The sequence below is a fragment of the Electrophorus electricus genome, chromosome 5, assembly GCF_013358815.1.
Source record: "Electrophorus electricus isolate fEleEle1 chromosome 5, fEleEle1.pri, whole genome shotgun sequence".
Lineage (NCBI taxonomy): Eukaryota > Metazoa > Chordata > Actinopteri > Gymnotiformes > Gymnotidae > Electrophorus > Electrophorus electricus.
This window is the reverse complement of record NC_049539.1, coordinates 26,239,384-26,262,007: the sequence shown is the minus strand read 5'-3', so window position 1 is coordinate 26,262,007 and position 22,624 is coordinate 26,239,384. Positions and strand designations below refer to the sequence as shown.

The following is a 22,624-nucleotide window of genomic DNA, read 5'->3' as shown; positions in this document are numbered from 1 at the left end:
TCCTTACGACGTGGCCAGAACCTGCGGAAGATCCAGTCACTGTGTGGAAAAACGGGCACTCCGCAGATGCTGGAAGCCATCAGTGACTACAAGACTGCACTCACCTGTGAATGACTTATGTGCATGGCTCAAGACAGAATGACAGGACCACAGAGATGTTCACCGATACCCCTGATTACCTGGTACTCAATTGACCACAGCTGAGGTCAGGCGAACTCTGTCCAGTCAGTACGCCATATCTGACCATATACCTGGCTCACTCCCCCTCATCGAGCACCCACTGCAGTTTGATCCTCACCCCAGCTGGTCCGCCGACCATACCAACATAACACGCACGTCAGAATGCAGTCCACCGACCTCCGGTTCAGCATTCCACACAGTCATCCTCCGAAACCTGATTGGGAAGCTGAGGTTTCATGTCCTGAGCTGCTCCCACTCAAACTGGCATGTGCAGAAAGTTCGCCGACAGCCTCGTAAGCAACAGCGAAGCCAGAGAGGATTAAAACAAACAGGATGACTGCTGATTTCAGGGGGACTTCACGCTACACCACACGTTAGCAGCTCTGTGGTGGAGATGGTCAGCAGCACCAAGTCCCTGGTCGTGTATGTTTGAGGACCTGAGCTGGAACCGCAGCACCTCATCCATAGCTAGTGATGGCGACTAGTGAAGAACAACGCTGGCGTATCTGTCCTCCGTCACATCTCTATACGGTAAAACGCCACATCCACAGGGCCACCAGTATTGTAGAGAACCACGCCTTCTCCCAAGTCCCTTTATAATTATTCTGGAGAAACCTGTCTGCCACACTATTAAAACCCATGTTGTTGCCAGTGGCGTATGCAGTAACTGAGGTCTGTCTATCGTCCGTGTCCTGTGTCGTTCCCTGTGGTGGTTTGTTGCACCAGGGCGCCTGGAGTTGGGCTCCGTCCTAGGTGGGACTGATCGGATGACCATGTCTGCACGCACACGAGCGTGCACGCGTATGCGTCGAGGCACGTCTCGCCGCACCACCGACGCCTTGATGCAACGGGTAATAATACCCCGTTTCCGCGGCGTCCGCCGGGCCGGGCCGGCGTGGTCGCTAGCCGCAGCTTCTGTTGTTTGGCTCTGCTGTGAAAGATCGTGTTTTTACCGTCTTTACTTAAGAGCTGAGAACGTTACAGTTTGATAGTAGGGTGCGTCGGTGCTGGTGTGGTACGTGGTTTATATTATGGTCTATCAGCAGTGTGCCTGGCAACAAGGAGCTGTGTTCCTGTGTTGCCGTCATGATGTCACTCTAACCAAGCACCGTTGTCAAAATCAGTGGTCGCCACATGCAGTGCAATGCACAAACACGGGTGCTGGTAAAAACTGAAAAAAAAAGGCTGCTTGCACAAGTATGGAGCCTGTTAGTATTTCACCGAACCACCTTTTTACTACAATAACGGCTTAAAGCCTGTTGTAGATTTAGTTTTTTTGCAGCTTTACATACTGGAAGTGGTTGTCACAAATTCTCCCTGACAGATTTGCTCCAGGTTGTTCAGGTTGGTTGGTTTTCAACAGCATGTCTGATTTCCTGATCCGACTTGGCCTCTGTAGTGCATTCACCTTTTCGCTCAGCAGCCTTTTTGCTTTGTCCACGTGCTGGGGCTCAGCGCCTCACGCTTTAGTCACGTAGCAGCTCGTGTTGCGTGATCTCCCAGCATTTCACAACCTCCATCTGCCCTTCAGCGTGAAGACCAAGCTCAGCCCCTGCTGAGGGAGAAGCCACTCCCACGGTTCGCTGTTAGGATGGTGCGTGTTGAGTGGCCAGGGCCAGGTATGGTGCCCCGCACAAAGCTTAGAGTTTAGTCTCAGTTTGTCTCTCATCTGAAGAGTGAATCTCATCCCACATTTTAGCTGGGTCACCCTGATGCTTTCTGGCAGACTCCATACGTGGTTCGATGTGGTTTTTCTTCACTAATGGCTCCTTTCTAGACGCCCTCTTATGTAGGTCTGTTGTATGAAGAGCTCTTGTCTAAGCAGCGCCTGGGTGATACGATACCATTTTCCTAGTCATTGATCCAGCAGCACTCGCTGAGAGATCCAAACACTTGGGTATTAGTTTGCAGCCTTTTCTTATAATCTGTGCGTCTCTCTAAACGTACGTTTTATTTATAATTGCGCAGAATGATCTTTCGGGCTTAATTTTCATGGCTTTGCTTCAGATCCACAGATTGACCAATGGTGTTTGAGTGTAGCAGGCCTTTTATCCAGAAAGGTGAGCGTGTTTCACCGGTAGGGGCCAACCTTGCTCGTTAGGATTTGTTTCTTTCATATGCGTATACGTGGCGTGTCCACGCCACAGAAGTTGAAGAATTATGCGAGTGCCGTTGTTCAGGTAGTAATTTGTTACCAAATGTTTTTCCCCTCACGTAAATGTTTGCTTGTCTTTTTAAAACAGTACGGCGCAGCGCCAAATATCAAGGAGTCATTTGTGAGCCTGACAAATCCGTAGACCTTCAAGGGAGTTGAATACTTTCACAAAGAACTATGAAGACTGTATGGGATGTCTAGAGCTGTACTGTTGCGCTTATTGTTCCAGTGCTGGTGTCACTTCCTGTACTATGCTAACGTGTGCCATGTCTGTTCTCTCAGCGGGCCACGGTGACGTGCAGCGATGTACGCTGTCCAGGTTGCATGCGGGGGTAACGATCGCACGTCCCGTCGCGTTTCTGTTGTGGTTGCAGCTGGTGTTCCACAGTCTAAGAGGGTTTCTGGGGGGCTTTTAACATTGTGGTAGCCATCTTGGCCCAGCTGTTTAGCCCTGTGCTAAAGAGACAGAGTGCGTTTGCAGACAGGCTCTAATATGATTACTGTGACCTTTCTTAGAGGTCCAAGTAGTAGATGGGGAGACTGGAATAAGTGATGAGAGAGAGAGAGAGAGAGAGAGAGAGAGAGAGAGAGTGCGAGTGGAAGAGAGAGAGAGAGAGAGAGAGAGAGAGAGAGAGAGAGCTGGATGGGTGTGACTAATCCTGGGATCTCCTGTGCAATCTGAGAGCCTCTCTGTCCTTCATGCCTCACTGATGAAATGTCTCTTGCGCACACTCACTCACTCACTCTCTCTCTCTCTCTCTCTCTCTGTCTCTCTCTCTCTCTGTCTCTCTCTCCCTCTCTCCCTCTCTCTCTCTCTGTCTCTCTGTCTCTCTCTCTCTCTCTCTCTCTCCCTCTCTCTCTCTCTCTCTCTCCTCTCTCTCTCTCTCTCTCCTCTCTCTCTCTCCTCTCTCTCTCTCTCTCTCCCTCTCTCTCTCCCTCTCTCTCTCTCTCTCTCTCTCTCTCTCCCTCTCTCTCTCCCTCTCTCTCTCTCCCTCTCTCTCTCTCTCTCTCTCTCTCTCTCTCTCTCTCTCTCTCTCTCTCTCTCTCTCTCTCTCTCTCTTCCACTCGCACTCTCTCTCTCTCTCTCCCTCTCTCTCTCTCTCTCTCTCTCTCTCTCTCACTCTCTCTCTCTCTCTCTCTCTCTCTCTCTCTCTCTCTCTCCCTCCCTCTCTCTCTCTCTCTCTCTCTCTCTCTCTCTCTCTCTCTCCCCCTCCCTGAACCATCTTTTTCTTTTCTGCCTCCACATGCCCCACCCCATGGTTGGTTGGTTTGTTTTTTTTTTGCAAGCGATCCGACCCTCGGAACAGTCCGCATTTGAGGCGCTTTACCTGCTGCAGGACGAGATCTGGTGGAGGTCCGACAGATGACGGTTACCTGTACAGGCCACCTGTCGTCCAGTTTTCAGCTGATCTCCATCGCCTCCGAACTGTAGCGGCTTACCCGAATTTTACCAGTGACTGTGAATCCTCCCTTTTTTTGGCGGGTAAATTTAAGGATCTATGAGGCGTGACGAAGACGAAGACGGACAAGGCCTTTGACCGTGTCGGTTCGGAAGGGAGACGGATTCCTAAGTGGCACCATTAAAGGATAACTGTGCTGCACGCACTGTTTTTGTGATTGGTGCCAAGCACTGCAGGTGGTGAATAATGGAGCGTGTGTGTGTGTGTGTGTGTGTGTGTGTGTGTGTGTTTTAAATCCCCATTTTACTCCATCTCCTATCAGTACAGAGAGTGGACAAGCAAATTGGTCACATGGTTACTTTTTTAACCATCGGCCCATTTAGTGGGTCCGCATTAATGTGCAAGTCCTGCACATGGCTGCCATTAGCCAACTTGGACATCTATATAGATTACCCACTAGCTTCATTTCACGGCTGCGATCTGTCTTTAGAACATGGCTAATGAGAATCCACTTTCTCAGAGTCCCATGGGTCCCCTACATCACTCTTTTCTTTTCCTGCCTAAATAACGTTAGTGCGTGGGCCAGAAGGTTAATTGGTTATGGCAGTTTCTGTGGTTTTGGCACGCGGCGCTCGTCGTTAGTATAATTAACACCTCTAATGTACATAAAGCTACTGCCATTTCCCGTGCATGTAGATTGTGGTTAGCATCGACCAGCCTCAGAAGTTCCTGCTTCAGTGTACAGAGCAGTGGACAATTAATGGGATTTTTCATCAATTTTTAGGACTTATTTTCCAGTTCTGTCCATATCGCTCCTGCTGTCCTTCATTTTCCAAGCGTCGGGAGCAGCCGTCTTTGGACGTGGCCGTCCGGCTTTATCTCTTTGTCTCCTCAGAATATCCGTTGGACCATTCTGGCTTCATTCAAAAGCTCTTTGCAGGGAATTCCAAGAAAGCATGCTGGGAAAATTCTCTCCGATGATCCTCTGTTCAGGAGCCCCCCACAAATGCCAAGGCGACCCCAGAAACAAAGCTGAAATCTTCAGACGTAGTTGAACTCGGGTCATCAGCGTGAGGGAAGTATACATGCATGTCTCTCTAACAGGCATCGGGGCAGTTTGATTGTAGCATTACACGGCCCAGTACCTTTTACTGGCCTGATCTGTTCTGCCTGCTTTTTCACCCATTGCGAATCTGATTAGAAAGCAAGCCTAGAAAGTTACTTTTTCTGCAAAAGCCCGAGAACTGATTGCTTGAAAAAGTCTTTTAAAAACCATAAAGGTGCTGAATAAAGCGTTGTTTCCATTAGCCCTGAGACGGAGAATTAAGTCTCCTGGTCTTAATGTTGCGTCCAACAAAACTCGGGAGCAATAGGTTTTTTTTTATTTTATTTTTTTTTTTTTATGCAATACACCTTTCATAACTGCGTGGAAGGTTTCCCGGCTTGGCCTGTCCGTCTCGGCCTGGCTGTGAGGAGCGTGTCTTGGCCCTCGCCGTGCTAACGTTCCCAAATAGCAACTGCTGCATGTGGGTGGGGGATTAAACGCGCAGCTTTGTTTATGGCCTGCCTGATCCGATAATTGCAGTATTTTCAGGAGGAGTTTCAAACTGGTGCTAATTATTTTTGTCTGGAATCCACCATGAGGGGAGGAGAGGAGAAATAAATAAATAAATAAATAAAAACGTTCTTTTTACGCCAGCGTGAGGAGCATCCCAGCCGAAGCTCACTTCGTCTCTTGGGTCGCGATGTGTTTTTGGACGTGGTGTTTCTCTCTCTTTCTCCCCCCCCCCCCCCCCCCCCTTCTTGCTTCACATTCCATGGCCTCCAGCCAAGGCCGAGTACGCCAGAAATGAGATCAGCCGGCTCCATTTCAGGTCCTAAGCATCTCAGGGACGTGCTCTGCTCCCCCTCATTAGCACGCGGCACAAGAACAGGTCTGGAGGAGAAGCCTTTATCTGCCCTGTCTTACTCAGGGCTGGAGATATGGGCCGCGCTTGCGCGGCTGGATACGTGCCGGACTGTTTGGGAGTTTGTCGCGAGGCCGTACGTTAAGCGCGGCGGGGGGCGTCGGTTTCCCAGTCTATTCCTGTGTGAAGGCGTGTGGAATTTTAATTGGCCTTCTTGAACTGTAGCAGAGATAACGGAGGTCCCAGGTCCTTAACGCGAGCCCCTCCCTTCAGATAGGCCCCAGCTAGTCTGCCACCTCTCCCGGTGTCAGGAGACGTGGGGAGCGTAAATGAGATGGGGGGCAGTGAAAAACATTTTGCTCAAAGGAAATTAAAAATGACACGTCAAGACTAACGCACACAAGCGCCCGCGCACACACACACCTATCTGGACACTTTTTCGTCTCCTTGTCGAAACGCTTCTCGGTCCTGATCTGGCTCCTGCACAGTGTGGGACCCAACCACCAGGTGCTCACAGCCCAAGCCTCGGGCCACATTATAAATTGGGGGGAACTAAGGCAGGTATCTAAGGCTGATGCAGTAGGTAGCTGTGTTGGAACAGCAGTGTCTGGTTAGGCTGAGGATCTCTGCAGATAGAGTATGATTTTTGTGATGTCATGGCTTTTTGGTTCTCTTTGTTCCGTGATTTGGCACCAGGTGAGACTCCAGTTTGATGCACAGTAGTTGTGATGTGATGAAGTGACCTGCCCAGACAACTGGAGATTTGTTCATTTATTTTTGACCCATGTTGCAGCACAAACGGTTAAATGTCCCACTTTAATCTAAAGGGAGAATTCCAAGAAGAACCAATGGGTTAAATACAGCAGAGATTGTTAGTTTCTCTACTGAATGGAGGTTTACTAGCTAAGGTTTACATTTACATTGCATACGAAAAGGTTTCAGACCTTTTTTCAAGTTTTCCACATTTTGCAGGCATAGTAGATGTAGCCTGCTGGGTATTTGTGCCTGCCATACCTGCAGTGGTGCCCTTTCAGCGTGACTTCAGACACACAAACACCATTAGGCACAGAGATAGTCCTTGAGTGCCTCAGACTTGCGCACAGTACCGCACGTATACAGTGCATACGGAAAGCTTTCCGATCCTCGCAAGTTTTCCACGTTTTGGTACGTTTCAGATACCTCTTAAAATTGAATCACCTTTTTTTCTCTCTTTCTACGCGATACCCAACAGTGATGGGGAAACGATGGCTTTTGGAATGTTTTGTAGATGTATTTAAAACAAAACAATAAAAGAGCAAAGAAGATATTCTCCTCATCACATTTACATAAGTATTTGGGCCCTTTATGAGACACAGTTGCACTCTGGTGTATCCATGACCTTGGAGCTGGCACTTGGAGCTGCCAGGTGAAAAAAGAATGTTTTCAAACACATTAGTTGATCATTCACATGTGTTTGAAAGCCGCTGGCTGTATTATGCGTTTACTGCACCACAAAAAGTTAAAAAGTTGCTGCGAATATGACTGCAAGGATGTGCCTTGGGGCATTAGGGGCTTGATGCCTATGGTGGTAAATGTATGCTAATAAGTTTCATTTCTGTAGTGCCTTTCTCAGTCTCTGATGATGATGATGATGATGATGATCTATGTAATTTCGTCTGGTTTTGGATATGTATTGGGGTTTGTGGACAAGGGCTTGCCTGTGACCCCCCCCCCCCCCCCCCCCCCCCCCCCGGTCCCTCTGTTCATTCCACCTGAGCTCTGCACTTCACAGCTGGGTCGCTTTATCGGTGAGCAATTTCCCACTCCACTGGCTGCGTTCCAGGGCCCGGTCTGGAGCAGGGATGCCCCGCCTCTGGAAAAGCCATCCAGGAAGGGGAGGGGTGTCCTGGACATGCCGGCCCCCTGAGCACTGACGTCCGACCCCTTCGCGGTCCTAAGGGCCCTTCTGACCACACTGGGACAAACGGGAACTCATTTAGCCTTTTGTCTCTGTTCCCTTTCTCTAACCCACCCCCACCCCCGGCAGATCGTTTGAAGTTGGTCACAAACAAAGGCGCTCTAATTAGCAGACGAGAAGGTCGCGATAGTTTGAGCGTTCATTGCAGGAGTCCATCTGCTTCCCTAATTTGACCATTATGGCCCCTCTCATGGACGGATCTCTCCGGCAGTTCTGAGTGGAAAGGTTTTCTTGTCCTGTTTGACCTTTCCTGTGGAGTGGTTTTCCTTCATCTCCATAATAACTGTTTGCTCCTCACTATGGATCATTCTGAGGTTTCCCTTCAAACAATCCAGGATGCCATTCGCTGGATCAAAGTTGACCATCCAACCATGAAATTGAGACCACCCAAAGTGCTCTTAAGATCTTCACAAAGATGGCGTTTATCTTCACTGTGTGAGCAAATCTTGGCACTCAACCCCAGAGTGCCTTCTAATGACGGTATTATTGATGACCCCACAAAAACACGTGGAGACGCCTTCCTTGAAAGATTAAAGTGCATGGCGCTGAAACCTGTGTTGTATTAATATTCCTGAACGAACCGAAGGAAGAGACATGGACGCCTTCTTGGACCGTGCAATCCCGCTCTGTCTACAAGAACTTTCCCACTGGGTCTGAAAAGGCTCACTGCTCACTGGTCTTCAGCTCCAGCACGTGATCTGCCTCTAGATCCATCCTGCGCAGAGCCTGGTTTCAGAAGTGGTTTTCCTCTGTGCCAGGGTTTGTAAAGAGTAACCCAAACACCATGGTGGCATAGTAAATTCACTGGCTATGGTTGCGTGCAAAGATTTGTCAATCTGTATTCACTCTGATTATGGATAAGTACTGAGCTGTTTGCATGCACACTCCTGCTCATTCAAACTGATGAGTTCAGTTTACACGCACACTACTGCTAATCAGACACTAAATGATGTGCACATGTAGAGCCCTAGTGCACGTTACCATGACGACGAGCAACACGCGAGTCCACTCAGAGGAGCAGGAGTAACCTACAGCGTCACATGCAACAGCTAGAGTTTTCAGGTGGAGCATGTGTTTTTAATTACTTTAAAACCATGGTCACATGCGTAACCTAATCGAAAACAGGCTTCTACATCGTCGTTATTCTTCTGTTTAATGGATTATGCATGTTTACCCACCTTGTACCCACATTTGTACACAGAGTTGTATACATGGACGTGTCCTGCACTGATTGAACCATTAGTCAGATTAACGGATTATCTGGCTGCGTGCAAACATAGCCACTGATGCTGACACTTTTTTTTTGTTCTGTATAGGTCCCTTGATTCTGAGTGTTCCTCCTCCTGTAGAGCCAGTTAATTTTGAATTTTTTTTTTAACATTAATTTTCACAGCTGGCAACATTTTACAGACCTCTGCTCTGATTGACTTGGAGTTTGTCAAAAGTGAATTCCTTTGAGAGGCATAATGAAGTTATTGATTTGGGTGACGTCAGTGGTAAGTGGCGTGATTGTGCCTACTCTAATGACCAGAAATGCGTTTGGTAGTGTAAACCTAACTTAATTATAAATTAAGATACCAGAGTGGATTATTGGGTTTCTTTGCTGGATTGGATCCTTGTCACGAATCCTGAGAGAATAATAAACAATCTGACGTAACAACAGATTTAATCACTCTTAAATGATCAAATCCGTTCCAGGAAGATGGAAAAAAAGACATAGTTATTCAAAGTATTTAAAATAATCTATTGGAATGTTACAAATTGCATTTAAGTGCATTTATCCTGTAATCTGTGGTGGTGTGCATTTTAAAAGTAACTTTCTCGTTATATACCCAAGGAGAAAAAAAAAAAGAGAAGTGAAGAATTGATGAGAAGCCATGAGGGAGGCAGGGAGCGAGCCAGAGAAAATGGAGGAGCCGTAATCGAGACACGAGGCTCCGGGCAGGGTCCGGGCAGTTCTCGTCAAAGCTGCCCAGGGTGTGGGGCCGTGATGGAGTGAGCCCCGAGGCCTGACCCCTCAGCAACAGGCCAGCTGATTGTTTCGCCACCGAATGTTTTGACAAGTCCTGCGCGTTCTATGTCCATCCCTGGCGTTATTTTCGCGTGAGAATAGCTGCTCTGAAGAGCCGACGTAAAAGAGAGCCACTCCGAACGCTGTTCACAGTAGCGGAGAGAAGAGAGCGGAGACCTTGACATGCGACGCTTTGGCTCAAATGTTTGTCCACACTCCACCGCTCGCTGGGTTAGGCGACCGCCTTGAATATGAAATGTTGAAATGCCTGAGCACTTGCGCTCCCAGCCCAGTTCCAAACCCCTCGAACTGGGTGGGTTTGTTTATCTGAAACGCTCACCCCGCTCAGACTGCTAAAGAAATGTCCCTTTTAGAAAAGAAAGTCTGGCAGCAGAGAACGTCAGGCTGAGTCCTTACTGAGCCCTTAGCGAGCTTGTACTGCGACGCATCAAGATGCGTCTGCTCGTACCCTGCCGCTCTCCTCTACGAGTGCTCAGTCGCGTTTGAGCTTTTCCTCGCGTTTTTCCATCACTTTCCTTCTCCCACCTTTTTCCTGTCTTGCGTTTATTTTCTCTGATATTTACTAACGACCTGCCGCTAATCCGCGCGCCGCATTCCTCGCCGCTCCATTTTTGCCGCAGAGTCCGTGCCAAGAATAACGTGTCTAATGAGCTCGACAAAACGGATGGATTTGAACAGTTTTTGGTTTTGCGTTCACTGGCGGAGGCGAGGGATAGCGGGGCCAGGGTCCTGCATGTTTCTTCGACCAATTAGTCGCAAGCAAATGCTGCAGCGAACAGCGGTGAAGTTTGTGGGAGCGTTGCTGCCAACGCGTGCTGGGCCGGACGCGTCGGGCATAAGACAGCAGTCAGAAAAGCAACAAGCTGCAAAGGTCTGTGGGTGTCCTTTGCAAGGAAAAAGAGACAACCGGACACAGAGCAGAATAAACGCACATTCTGCCAGTTTCTAAAACCAATTAGTTGGTTGGCTAATAATTTGTAGGTTGCACGCCCTGCTGTAGTTGCACTATAGTTGCATGCATTGCTCTGCTGTGGGAGCACAGCCAGCCTGGGCTACTGAGTGTTTATCAAAGTAAGGTTTAGGTTTAATGATGAAGGTAACAACGTTGTGCACTTCCTCAGTGTGTGCGTCCCCTCCGTAGCTCTTGATCGTCGCGAGGAAGTCGCCGTTTCCCCACAGATGTCCTCTTGTTGTGTTCTGTAACAACAAAAGGAAGTGAAAACCGCAACGTTGGCGGTGCCTGGAACCCATTTTGAGCGGCTCTCTTGATCCGAGCCCTCTGAGGAAGAGGCGGGTTCTTTGAGCTGTATACTCCTGAAGAGTCCCATCCGCCACGCTGCCCTGTCCGCCAAGGTATTCCCAGGTCCGATCCGGATCTGGGATTCCGTGTTGAGATGGCATCAGATCCAGAGGTTCCCGTGGAACGGCTAAAGGCTGGAACCCGCGCCGTCTTCTAGGAGGGTGCGCCGAAGCCATCCATCTGAGGAGGCCCGGAGACGCGGGCTATGCCCGCTCCGCCCGACGAGGGCGGAGTCGTCGCGGTCGGAGCATGACCGGCGACGGAGGCGGATGCTAGGAACAGGGCAATAGGGTCACAGCCCAGAATCCCCCGGCGCCCCTGCCCGGGGTGGGAGTCGTGCCGCGCTCAGCCGGAGATGTTTGCGTGACTCTATGCTGTATTGGCTTTGACTGTATCAACAGAGCCATCTGGCTGTCCTAGGTGTTGGGCTCACAGCTGTGGGTAACGCACTGGGGAGCACCTCTGCGGCTCAGATCTCCCGTGCGCGTGCATGCGTGCCCACCCGTGCATACGTGAGACTCGTGGTAGCAGGTGCTTGTTCTGAGGGATGAACGCGTGCTGTTGAATCACCCTAATGGCAAAAAAACGCGACCGTACGCGCTGCGCCTTTGAGGGCTGCCATTCGTCAGTGTATGTGCGTGGGTGACCGTGGCTCACGCCGCACGCGTGTGCATGCGCACATGGAGTCGGCATACGCGTGTGTTTGTCCACGTGTGTAAAGAGAGCCAGTGAGAGGAAAGTGAAGTAAGTATATAAGACAAAGAGAAAGAACTCTGCTTTGGCAGTGTACTGTATTGCTTCTGGAGTTTAAATTGCACTCTCTCTCTCTCTCTCTCTCTCTCTCTCCCCCACCCCCTCTGTGCTCTGTCTGTCTCGTCTCGTCTCGCCTCATCTCTCCCCTCCTGGCATTGGATCGAAGGTCCCCCTGGAGTTTTAAATAGACTCTTAAGAGCAGTAATTACTGTGAAAGATGTGTTTTGCCCCACTTTACTTCTGAGGGGGTGAATGGGCTCAGTATTTGCTGCTTGTCAGCTCTGCAGGGTGAGGAGCTTTTGGGGTGTGGAACCTGGTACCAGGGTTTCCTGGCGTCTCTTGACCTGGCAGTACGATTTATTTATTTGTTATATACAGAAACGCACTCATGCGGCCTCGTGAGATGTAGTAGATATTTTGCACAATAAGAGGCAGTCATCCCCTTCGCCTTTTGTGAGACTCTTTCTTATCTGCCGCCATGCGCCTCGATGCATTTCGTTCAGTGTGCATCAAGAAAGAGTCGTAAAGTTAACCTGTCCATTACCCCTGCGCGCACACTTTAAACCCCATCCCCCAAAAACAAAATGAAAGACATGCCTAAAGCAATTTGGATGCAACATTTAATGCCTGCTTTTTGCCCCTCAGTCGAGGGGAGGAGTACTGTGCAAAATGGCCGGCTCCGCGTTAGCTGGCGCCGACGGCACCCGCCAGCCCGGCTGACTGTGGCCGCCGCGCACCCGGGCTCCCCTTCCCCACCGCCGGAGCTGGCGGCTCCCCAGCGCACGACGCCGTTTCTCCAGAGCCGGAATGCTTCGATTTACTCTCCGTCCGAGAGATCGCTGATGCGTTGTGACCGAGCTCACCGCCGCTAGACTGAGCAGCTAATCGGCTAATTCGCCAAAAGAGAAATAAATCGACAGTCTGATAAAATTGACTTTGAGGCTGCAGTGTCTTCGCTCGGTGAGGCGATTGCAGAGCTGCCCAAATGCAAAAATTCTGTAAAAGTGGGAAAACCGATTAAAGTTGAAACGGTAATTGTGATTTGGGGGTTAAACTTTCGTTGGGTTGGCGGTAAAGTGGTAAGGGTTGGCGAGCCGGAGTAAGATGGCTCGCCACGGATCTCTCTAGGAAGAGCAGCCTGTGGCCGTGTTGCACGATGGCATGAATACGCTTTGCATTGTGGGTACTTGTGTTCTTTTATAATCGCACAGCCTCTGGGTTGGATTCTGCCAGGGAAATGTCGAGCAGCTCATGTTGACTTGCAGTGATTCATTTTGTTACTATGTGCCCATCAGTTTTCTCTCTCTCCTTTTCTTCCATTATCCCTCTCCCTTTCTCCCAGCCTACTGCCATCCACCGTGTTATCTGAATGAGCCTAAGGAAAGATTTCACCTCCCTGCTCCTATGCAGCTCTTCCATAATACAAAGTTTTCCCAACTCCCAGTGGCCGTTTTAATCCGGCCCAAAAAAAGCCAGCTCAAACTCCGCTTAGGCTGTGCTGCGTTCCGCTCCGAGCCGGTGTGTTCTCGCGTTCCGCCGTACCGCGCGGCAGGCCGTGTTCTCGGGCCAGACGGTCCGCCACGGACGTGCTTAGGCTGCTTTTTACGCCGGCGTGGTTTCTCTTGTTTACGTCTCTCGCCGTGGAAGGAGAACGTTTCCCTCTCTGACGGGATTTGCTCCTAACATTCATCCGTAAAGCCCCATTGTCGGCGCAAATTTAATTCCGTCTCTCCAAGCCCCAATATGGTTTTGCTCCATGATGGTGTGTGATCGTCCTTAAGGGGCCTGCGGAATCGCTGAAGGGATTTGCCTGGTTGTGCACGGCTGGGCCGTCAACGGCTCTCCCTGTGTGATGCCGCCGATGAATTTCGCTGCCTGAAATTCCAAACGCCGATCCAAGGAATTCCGACAAGCGCAGCGCACAGAGGAGAGAGATCGAGGAGCGCGTCGGGAGGCTGGAGATGTGACTGGAGCCCCACCCTCACGCTGTTCCTCACGAGGGCAGAGGAAGGGAGGGAAACGTAGAGCGTTGGGATTCAGAGACGGAAATCAAAGGCAGCTTCGACTCCAGACGAGCACTGCTCTGCTGTGAGGTTATTGGACGCATCCAGGGACATGCCGTCATCAGGGAAGCGACAGATTGGTCTGCTTGGAGAAAAGTGGTCCCTCCAGCACTACCCAGGAGAGTCGGCAGCTCTGTGTGCGACTTCCACGTCTCGCCTCCCAGGCCAGGGACGGTTGCACGCACCGCGTGCTGACATTTAAGAGCCACGCCCCTTTCGGAGGACTGATCCCATCGGTCCACAGATGTACGCGTCCCATCCCCAGGATCACTTGTCGACCTCGGTCCGGCGGCCAAGTCCCAAATCAGTTTGCCTTTTCCTCTTAATTTACATGACCAGTGATAAAACTGTCCAGCCTCTCCCCAGCCTGTCTATGACCAGCAGACCCTCCGGGGTTCCTCCCGGAAAAGCCAAACGCCCACCCTCCCAGGCTTTCTCAGTACTTTGTTTTCCGCTCAAAAAAAAAAGTGCTTCTTTGGTGGGGGGAATGGCTTTGAATGCGGAGTGTGTTTTCGTGTACGTAATGGCGGTGACAGAGGAGTGTGCCGTGGAACTGAACGGTCAGCCTCACTGGCAGCAGCCGAAGCAAGAGGCCTGATGACGTTCGTCTTCAGGAGACAGTTAGTCTTCAGAAACTGTTGAAGCCCGTTGCTTTGAGAGCAAGGCTGTGTCAGGACGGGTTCAGAGGGATTAGGGATACAGAATCTTCCTAATTAATGCGTCGGTCCCTTATAGTGAAGGCTCTAGGCTTTTAGCCAACTAGCTGTTGTGGAAAGACATTGGGATATAAACACTTGGCATCGTTTTCGAAAAGGATGCCACGGCGACGGGACGGTGACAGGACTGCCGGGTTTTGGCGTGATCACACAAGATAATTAACCACCGCGTCAATGCAGTCAGCGCACCATTACTATGACGACTCGATGCTGAAAAGCTTAAGGTGTCCGAGGAGGACAAGAATCGCAGCACGATTTCTGCTGATTGGTAGGTTGGGCAGCAGGGAGGTGTGCTGGGTGACGTGGGTTAGCTCTAATATTCCAGCACGGCATTCAGTCCAATTTAAATGGTTTTATAAATGGTTTTGTTTGCAATTACAGAGGGTAAAAAAAAAAAAAAAAAAAACCCTCCCAGAGCAGTTTTAGGTTTAACAGTTTTAACAAGCCAAACAAATTCACATTACCAAATAATCTTTGTGAATTATTAATTTGTCTTTTTAAATCATTTGCATATTTTTTTGACAGTCTAATAACCCCATAGACCCTATAGTTTCAACCGTTGCCTGCAGTTATATCTTCCAGAGGTATGACATTTAAATCTTACAGAAACAAAAGTCAAACAGACAAAGAGGCAGGAATGTCTCCGTACAAAGCTTCTCCATGTCTCCGTTTGAATACTCACAGTGAGCGTGACGTGCGCTGACGTGCAGAAGCGCTCTGGTAGCCACGAGCGCCAGATGACCGTGGAGCAATAAAGTCCTCCCAGGTAAGTTACGGGATTTACAAGCGTGCTGTTCTTTGTAGGATCTCCCCATTAAATGGACTTAATAGCCCAACTGTTAGGCATCACATTAGCAGTATATTAGAGTTTATTAAAGCACTTTGCGGTCTTAAAATGATGCCCCGTAGACGGGGTGGGGGTTGGGCTTGGGGGTTTAAACTACTTGCATTTTAAGTGACCCTGACACCTGGGCAAAAAAAGCCTGAAGGCTGAAAAGAAGATGATCACAGCACAGGCTGGGTCCCTCAACGCTTGCCAGTGGCTTGACTGATTTTAACGTGCGTTTCGTAGTCTGCTTTGGCCCCTGTGATGAAGTGTCACTCTGTTATACGGTTCGTCCAGCCAGAGCACTGCGGCAGATCCCTTTCATGGCAGTCCATATAGGAGGAGTGTCGCGCAGAGTCCCATAATGCGCCGTGCCTTATTCATGTCTACTCTGTCATTTGGTGCCAGTTCCTGACAGGTGTAAAACTTTGTTGTTTTAAAAGTTTGTCTTAACAAAGGAATCTGCTGCCTCACATCCAGCTGGCGGCATCCTGTCGAGCTTGGGTATCGCCGTCCAGGCTGGCCCCGCCTCTTCATCCAAAGCCACACCCCCAGCTCTCTGCTCACAGCCGGCCGGAGGTGCAGTTGCCATCTGGGGCTTTTGGCTGTTGAGCAAAGCAATGCCTCTCCTCTGATTCAAGCATCTGCATCTCTCTCTCTCCTCTCTCTCTCTCTCTCTCTCTCTCTCTCTCTCTCACACACACTTCAGGCAGTCTGTAACAGTGCATTGGACCTTGGCTGCTGTAGTTGTCTATCTTGGAGTGACCTTCTCTCTCTCTCTCTCTCTCTCCCTCCCACACAGCCATGGAGCGGTAGTTGCCCACGTCCTGCTCCGTGCCTCATGTAGACAAATGCATCTCTGTTACTTGTGCGTGAGGAGGGACAGATCCATCAACCCCTGGCCCCACGCTGCATCCATAGCAGCTCCATCTCCTTTCCTATTAGTCTGAAATCTGGGCTGGGACCCATTTCCAAACACCTCGGCTCCTCCAGCTGCGTGTCCCGCGCTTTATGGCAATGGAGCTAGCACTCGGGGCCACTGGCCGGCGCGCTCGGTTCAATAAAGCCACGTCTTCCTCCGCTGCCCACCGGTCAAATGGCACCGTCCAGCGTGTCTAAATGCGCTTGGGTGTGGCAAAGTTGCTGAAAGGCCCAGGAAACATGCCCAGAGCAGGTGGTCGGTGAGATCGAGATGATTAACATCTAAACAAAACTGGGGTTAAGAAAACGATTGTGTGCGATTGTGTGTCCTGTGCCAAGTTTCCCCGTTGGAAACACCGTACGGATGTCCAGGCTGCGTTTGCTAATAACGAGGAAGACGAGGTGAAGTAAGGCTGCAGGCACACCAGTAGTTTCCCATCCATTGTTGGTATTTGGAGCATCGGCGTTGTGTTAATGGCGTTTAGAACGAGCAGATACGACGCTCGTCTTTCTCCTTCTAAAGTCTGTATAAAGCGGAGAGGAGAGAGAACACGCTTATAGCTAATGCTGGCTGGCTTGGCTCTCCTTTTGATGGCTGTGCTGAGGGAGTATCGCGGGGTCCTTACAGCACATGTCCTTGAAGTTCCGGGTGAGAGAGCCCCCCCGGGCCCTGGCAGAGCGAGCGCATGTTCTGGAGGGGAAAGAATCACGGTGTGGGCAGGGTTAGAAGAACTTCAGCCGAGCCTCTGTAACGGTGCGGACAGACACGGGGGGAACAGAGGTGAACTTGTTTGTTCGGGGTTCACAGTTCTCATCTGCCTATGGTCAGCGTTTTCCTGGCAGCCGCACGGCCCGGGAACGTCAGCTGCGCTGTACGTCGGCTTTGTAATCGGAGTCGTGTCCGGGAATTAGCATATGCTAATTTATTGTCGTGTTTGGCTTCATCGTTCAATTCCACTGCTACTGCTCCTCATCTTGTGTGTGTGTGTGTGTGTGTGTGTGTGTGTGTGTGTGTGTGTATATAATATATATATAATAAAGTTATTATTTTATTTTTTTTGGTGACTGCAGATTTGCCGGGTGAAAGAGCCAGCGAGGTCAGCGCCAGAACCAGCCCGCCCACTCTGACAGCCGGAGCTCCGCCCATCACCCGCACACTCCGCCCCCACCGTCAGCCGTCCACAGGTAACTGCACCCACCGGACCGTCAGCCCCACCGCTCTGAGTGTTGCGGAGAGTCCCATAATGCACCGTGCCTTACTTGCATCTACTCAGTTCCTGATGGGTGTAAAGCGTTGTTGTTGTTGTTGTTGTTTTAAACGTTTGTCTTAACAGAGGACTCTGCTGCCTCACGTCCAGCTGTCTTGGCTCGTTCGAGGCCGCGGTGTTGAACTTTAATCAGTGTAAAATGGCGGCATCCTGTCAAGATCTTGGGTATCGCCATCCAGGCTGGCCCCGCCTCTTCATCCAAAGCCACACCCCCAACTCTCTGCTCACAGCCGGCCAGACATGCACTTGCCATCTTCTCTGACCACACCTCCCCACATGAAACTTGGTGTGCATATTAGATTTTTACTATAGTTGTGTCGTTGAAAGTCTCTGGTCAGCCTGCACTGGTAGAGTGGAGGACCTACTTAGTTTTTTAGTACTTTTATTTAGTTTTGCACATTCTTGGGTCAAGGGCCCTTTTCTAGACTGCACAGTCTTCGCTTTCAAAGCGCGGGCGCGTGACAGTTGTCCTCGGATGTCCGTAGCCGTTTAACTCGGTCTAGTTACAAAAGCTCCCGTCCAAGTGTGTATGGGGCCCTCTGTTCTGACGACGCCCGTTCTCTAAAAATCTGGATATTGTCACATTTATTTGCTGCTGTGCTTTTGGCAGAAAATATGGCAGCGATGGATAGTCGTGGAGTCAGCCCGGTGTGTATGACGTGGCCTGTTGATGCCTGGATGACATCAGGGATGCGGACCTGGTTATCGCAGGGCCGTGCCGGCTGTGCTCAGAGGAGCTGCCGTGTGTCTGTGTGTGCCGGAGCGTTGGTGTGTGTGGGCACGCTCATCAGCATCGAATGCAGCCAGTCGTGTTTCAAGTTTGAGCCGCTTGTGTGAGCCCCGTGCTTCCTGTGAACCCTTGAAGTGTGTGTGTGTGTGTGTGTGTGTGTGTGTGTACATGCATGGCAGCCGCTGTTGAAGAGCTCCTTCACACAGCACCACTTCAAAGGAAATGCTTGAGGTTTGTGGGAGTAGGGGATGGTGGTAGACAATTACTTCTTGTGTGTCGCGCTCGCTCGCTCGCTCTTGCCAACACTGGGGTTCTTCCTCTGCGTTCTCCTCTTCCTCGCTTCCTTCTGCTGCTCCTGGCTTCATGCCTTCGTTAAAGTTCCGAGATACTGCCGTCAGTCCCAGACTGGCTGTGTTTAGTGTGGTGGGCTGTTTGGGCACTTCTGCTCGTCCTGGGTATTCCGATCTTGCTCACGTTGCCTTAAACTCCACTATACTCTGATAAGTAGTATTCCCCCAATATCGCCCCAATACTTCACTAGTACGCCAATATTCACTCCTCCAATATGCCACCAATTATCCAGTACCCTGTCAGTACCGTATTCCCATATTTGGGCGCTGCGCTCCTTGGAGCCGGTAGGCGGCCCTGCGATTCCTCCCGGCCTGCGTCTCCGCCCCGGCTGTCCATTCCTTCTCCCTCTCCTCCTCGCGTCCCAGCGACGGGGACGATGGCCTCCGCCCTGCATGCCCCGCACGCTGCCCACGGTGGCTGATGCAGAACCACCCCCCACACGCCTTCTGAGGGCTTCTGCAAAAATGCACTGACCTCTTAAGTGTGCCGCATGCTTGCAAAGTGTGTTAAATTATTGAAAATCACCCAGAGTGCTTTTTGCTGTTAAAAGCTGTGACCTTTGCAGTAGCATGCTTCAGCCTGCCACCGTGTTTAATCTCTCCTCGTAAGCCACAGTAACGCTTCTTAACGTGTGTAATTTAGCCGCAGATAGGTTGGAGGTGTGTGTGTGTGTGTGTGTGTGTGTGTGTGTGTGTGTGCCTGCACACCCATGAGGTTGGGAAGAGGAACCAAACGTAGCGCAAGCAAAGGCAGGTGATTTATTTATTCCCTTTGTTTGGCTGCGGGTCTCGTTCAGCTCCTGGATCCTTTTGTCCTAATCCAGGATCAGCCCTCCCCTGTCCACAGCCCGGTTACAACCATATAAACGAAACGGAGAAAGCTCATTTCAGATCAGCCGATGCCCGGCGGGCCCCGCGGATACAGATGGGGGCTGGCGTAGATTGATTGAGCCTGCAACCTGGTGTTCAGAGGGGATGTGAGGGAGGTAATCTGTGTGAACAGGGGGGCTGGCTAGGCTAATGAAAGGGGGCCAGGCCCTAATTGGGCTGTGACTCTCTCTCTAGACATTTTGTCAGGCTGGTCTGTCATCCCTCCCGTTTTCTCATGCCATCCGCTTCCTAGATGTCCCCTGGCACTTTCCTGTGCTAACCTTTGTGCCTCGTTACTTGATGTCCGCTTCCCGGAAAGGGTGTTGGATCGATTTACCTCTCCCGCCCCCTCCCGATCGCCCGCTTCCGAGTCTTTTGCCACCGCGGCCGAAAGCGGAGACGACGTCACGGGCCGTCGAGACGACGGTGGGTGCAGGAGTTCTCCAAGGCCCTGCACTGGGGCCCGCAAGGATTCGTCATCTGCGCTCCCGGGCCGCAGCTCCGACGCGAGCCGACGCCCCGTGTCGTCTCCCGAGTCCTGCTTGGAGTAAACGCTGTGTTGAGGCGTTTATCGCCTGGCTATTTTTAGCACAGGCCCTGTGCCCGAACACATTCATGATGGAAGAAAACAACATGTAGAGTCCTGGGGAGGTCAAGCCTCTTTAAAGCGTCCCAACCTCATACGTCTTCCTGCGTTTCCACTGTTGGTTACGCTACACTACCGTTACGATGCCCCTTACACGGTCAGCCCACCATGCACACCACTCAGATCATTCGCCTCCGTGTTCAGCCGGGTGCGCAACGGAGACCATGGTTTATTAAACTTTCCTTAACAGGACGCAAACAGCTCTCTCGTATTCCCTTTCTAGGGGGTTTAAGGTCTCTCCTAATTTGTTTGCTTAAGGAAGATGTGATGTGATCGTTTTCTCCCACATTAGTAGGCAGAGGAGTGTTTTATATTGGATTTTGTTTTGCACTGAAACACGCACTGCCATAGTATGTGACTAAATGAGGATATATGAGTCCTTGAATTTCTGTTGGGTATGAAAAGTGCTTTACAAATAACTTTACCTTGCACATTAGTCTAGTTAAACCTGGCCAACGAATATAAACTGCAATAATAATCACTGCGAACAGCTAAACTGCGGCGTAGGTTGGAAGTGTCAAATCTCGGTGCCGGGCTCGGGGTCTGTGCTATTGGACCCAACCTCTCCGCGGCCCTGTGTACGGCTCCAGAGCGGCGCGGGCTTGGACTGGCTCTCGGTCCCGGCCACAGAAACCGATGAGTAGTGGGTGTCGACGACGCTGGCAGTCTTCGATTCTATCCTATGCCATCATTCTCCAGGTAATGAACAGACAACCAGTTCATAGAAATATATATTTTTTCTTAGTTTTACTTAATTTACTTACTAAATCTTTAATCTGCTTTAAGAATCTTTTCTGCATTCACCCCCACCCACCCCCGAAACAGGAACAAGGATATTTTTTCTTAATTTATATTTTGATAGATGTACTAAAAAAATTCCCTCATATCTAGAGCTGTAATATTAACTTCCTGTAGACTTTGTTTGCCATTACGGATGAGCCGTCGTAAGCCCGATTTTTAAATCTTTATCTCCGCCGTTGGCGTCTAAGAGTGAAAACTCAATGCGTCTTCCGCGGCGCGGGTGGCCGTAGCTCACACGTTTTATCAGCCATGCGTCTATACGCGGGTTTTCCCAAAAAACGTCTCCAAAACAGTTTGGCCATCAAAAGCGCGAGGAAAACCCGCGAACCTCTGATAAACTCGTCAACTTTTTTACTTACTTATTTTTGCCTCCTACCAAATGATGCAGCATTTCTCTGCTGGGTAGAGCCGTGTTATGTTATGTGGGTCTGTGAAGTCTCCGGTCTTGACTGCAGGCTCGTGAATAATTGAGCTGAGGAATGGGGCTGACCAGCCTGACCCGAAGTTCCTCTTCGCTGGGAGATTTGTTCCATGCTGAAGCAAGGCCGTGGTCATCCCGGGGATGGCCTCCTCCCCTTTTAGAGGCGTCGGGCGGTGTCCTCCACCCAGAGGGAGGCGTTGTGAGCGCAGGCTGGCCCCGAGGGCCGTATCAGAGTGGCACTGTGGATAAATAAATTATCAGTCGGAAAACATCAAAGCAGATGTACTGTGCCTGGCTTCAAAGAGACCCAGCACCTGTATCTACCCTCCTATTGAGAGTAGCATGTATATGTATGGGCTGGTGTTTGTGTACGGTATTCTCTGTGTGCATGCGCGTGCGTACATCTTGGCCTACCATTTCTTTTGGGAGCAAAGTTTAGCCGATCTGCCAAGCAATTCTAATCAATCATCCTCCACCTGACCCACACACACTCACTCACACTCTCTCTCTCTCTCTCTCTCTCTCTCTCTCTCTCTGCATATCTAAGCGAGTGTGACTGTGTGTATGTGTGACTAACACTTGCTTCCTCTTGCCTGATCTGTGCTGCGTCTCTGGACAGTCCTCCATGCGGGAGGGCCTCGGACAGAGCGCCTCGACCCGCCGCATCCGGTGCCTTAATAATCACACTCTGCTGTCTAGTCTGTTGGTGTCGCAGGTCAATTCGTTCTTGCCTTGTAACGTTTCTCCTTTTTTTTTTCTCCTCTCCCTTCCTCCACCCAACCCCCACCCCCCTGCAGCTCCACCCTCGGGCCTCCGCTCCTCACTGGTTGTCTGTCCTGGAGAATGCTCTTTCTCTAACGCGCTCCTGCTCTACTAACCAATAGGTGTGTATGAAACTCACCTCCACGTGAACCGAAACACGGCCGCGCGAGCTCCCGTCGTCACGGTTATTCCGCCGAAGCGCTCGGGAACGTCGCCGCGGCGATGCGCTGCATGGCATGCTTGTCCTGTGTTGCGTGTACTCGGCGTGGCGGCAACAAAGCAGCGGGAACGCCGTCTGCGGTCATTCCGCGGAAACGCGAAGCCCCGCCTGTGTGCGTCGCCCGCCGTCACGCGAGCCCCACCGTGCGTCTCCGTGTGTCCGTTTTCCTCCCTGTCCGTAGCACGAGGGGCGCCGTAGCACGGCTCCGGCGACGTAACTGCTTCCGAGTCGGGTCTTTCTGTCCCGGCTTGCCTGGCCTTGCCGGCGCGAGTCCGAGCGGCGCGCGTGCAGACCATGGAGGAGTACGAGGCGCGCACGGCCGCCAGCATCCTGGCCTCGGTGAAGG

At 50.8% G+C, this 22,624-nt stretch overlaps 1 long non-coding RNA gene across 1 annotated transcript in view; it reads left to right on the top strand.

Moving 5' to 3' along the window:
- LOC118241471 overlaps positions 1-22,133 on the top strand; it is a 52,127-nt gene extending 29,994 nt beyond the window's left edge. The window contains exons 3-4 of the long non-coding RNA XR_004776100.1: positions 17,282-17,395; positions 22,094-22,133. This is a non-coding gene — a long non-coding RNA (uncharacterized LOC118241471). The remainder of the gene's footprint in view (positions 1-17,281; positions 17,396-22,093) is intronic.
- The last annotated feature ends 491 nt before the right edge of the window (positions 22,134-22,624 follow it).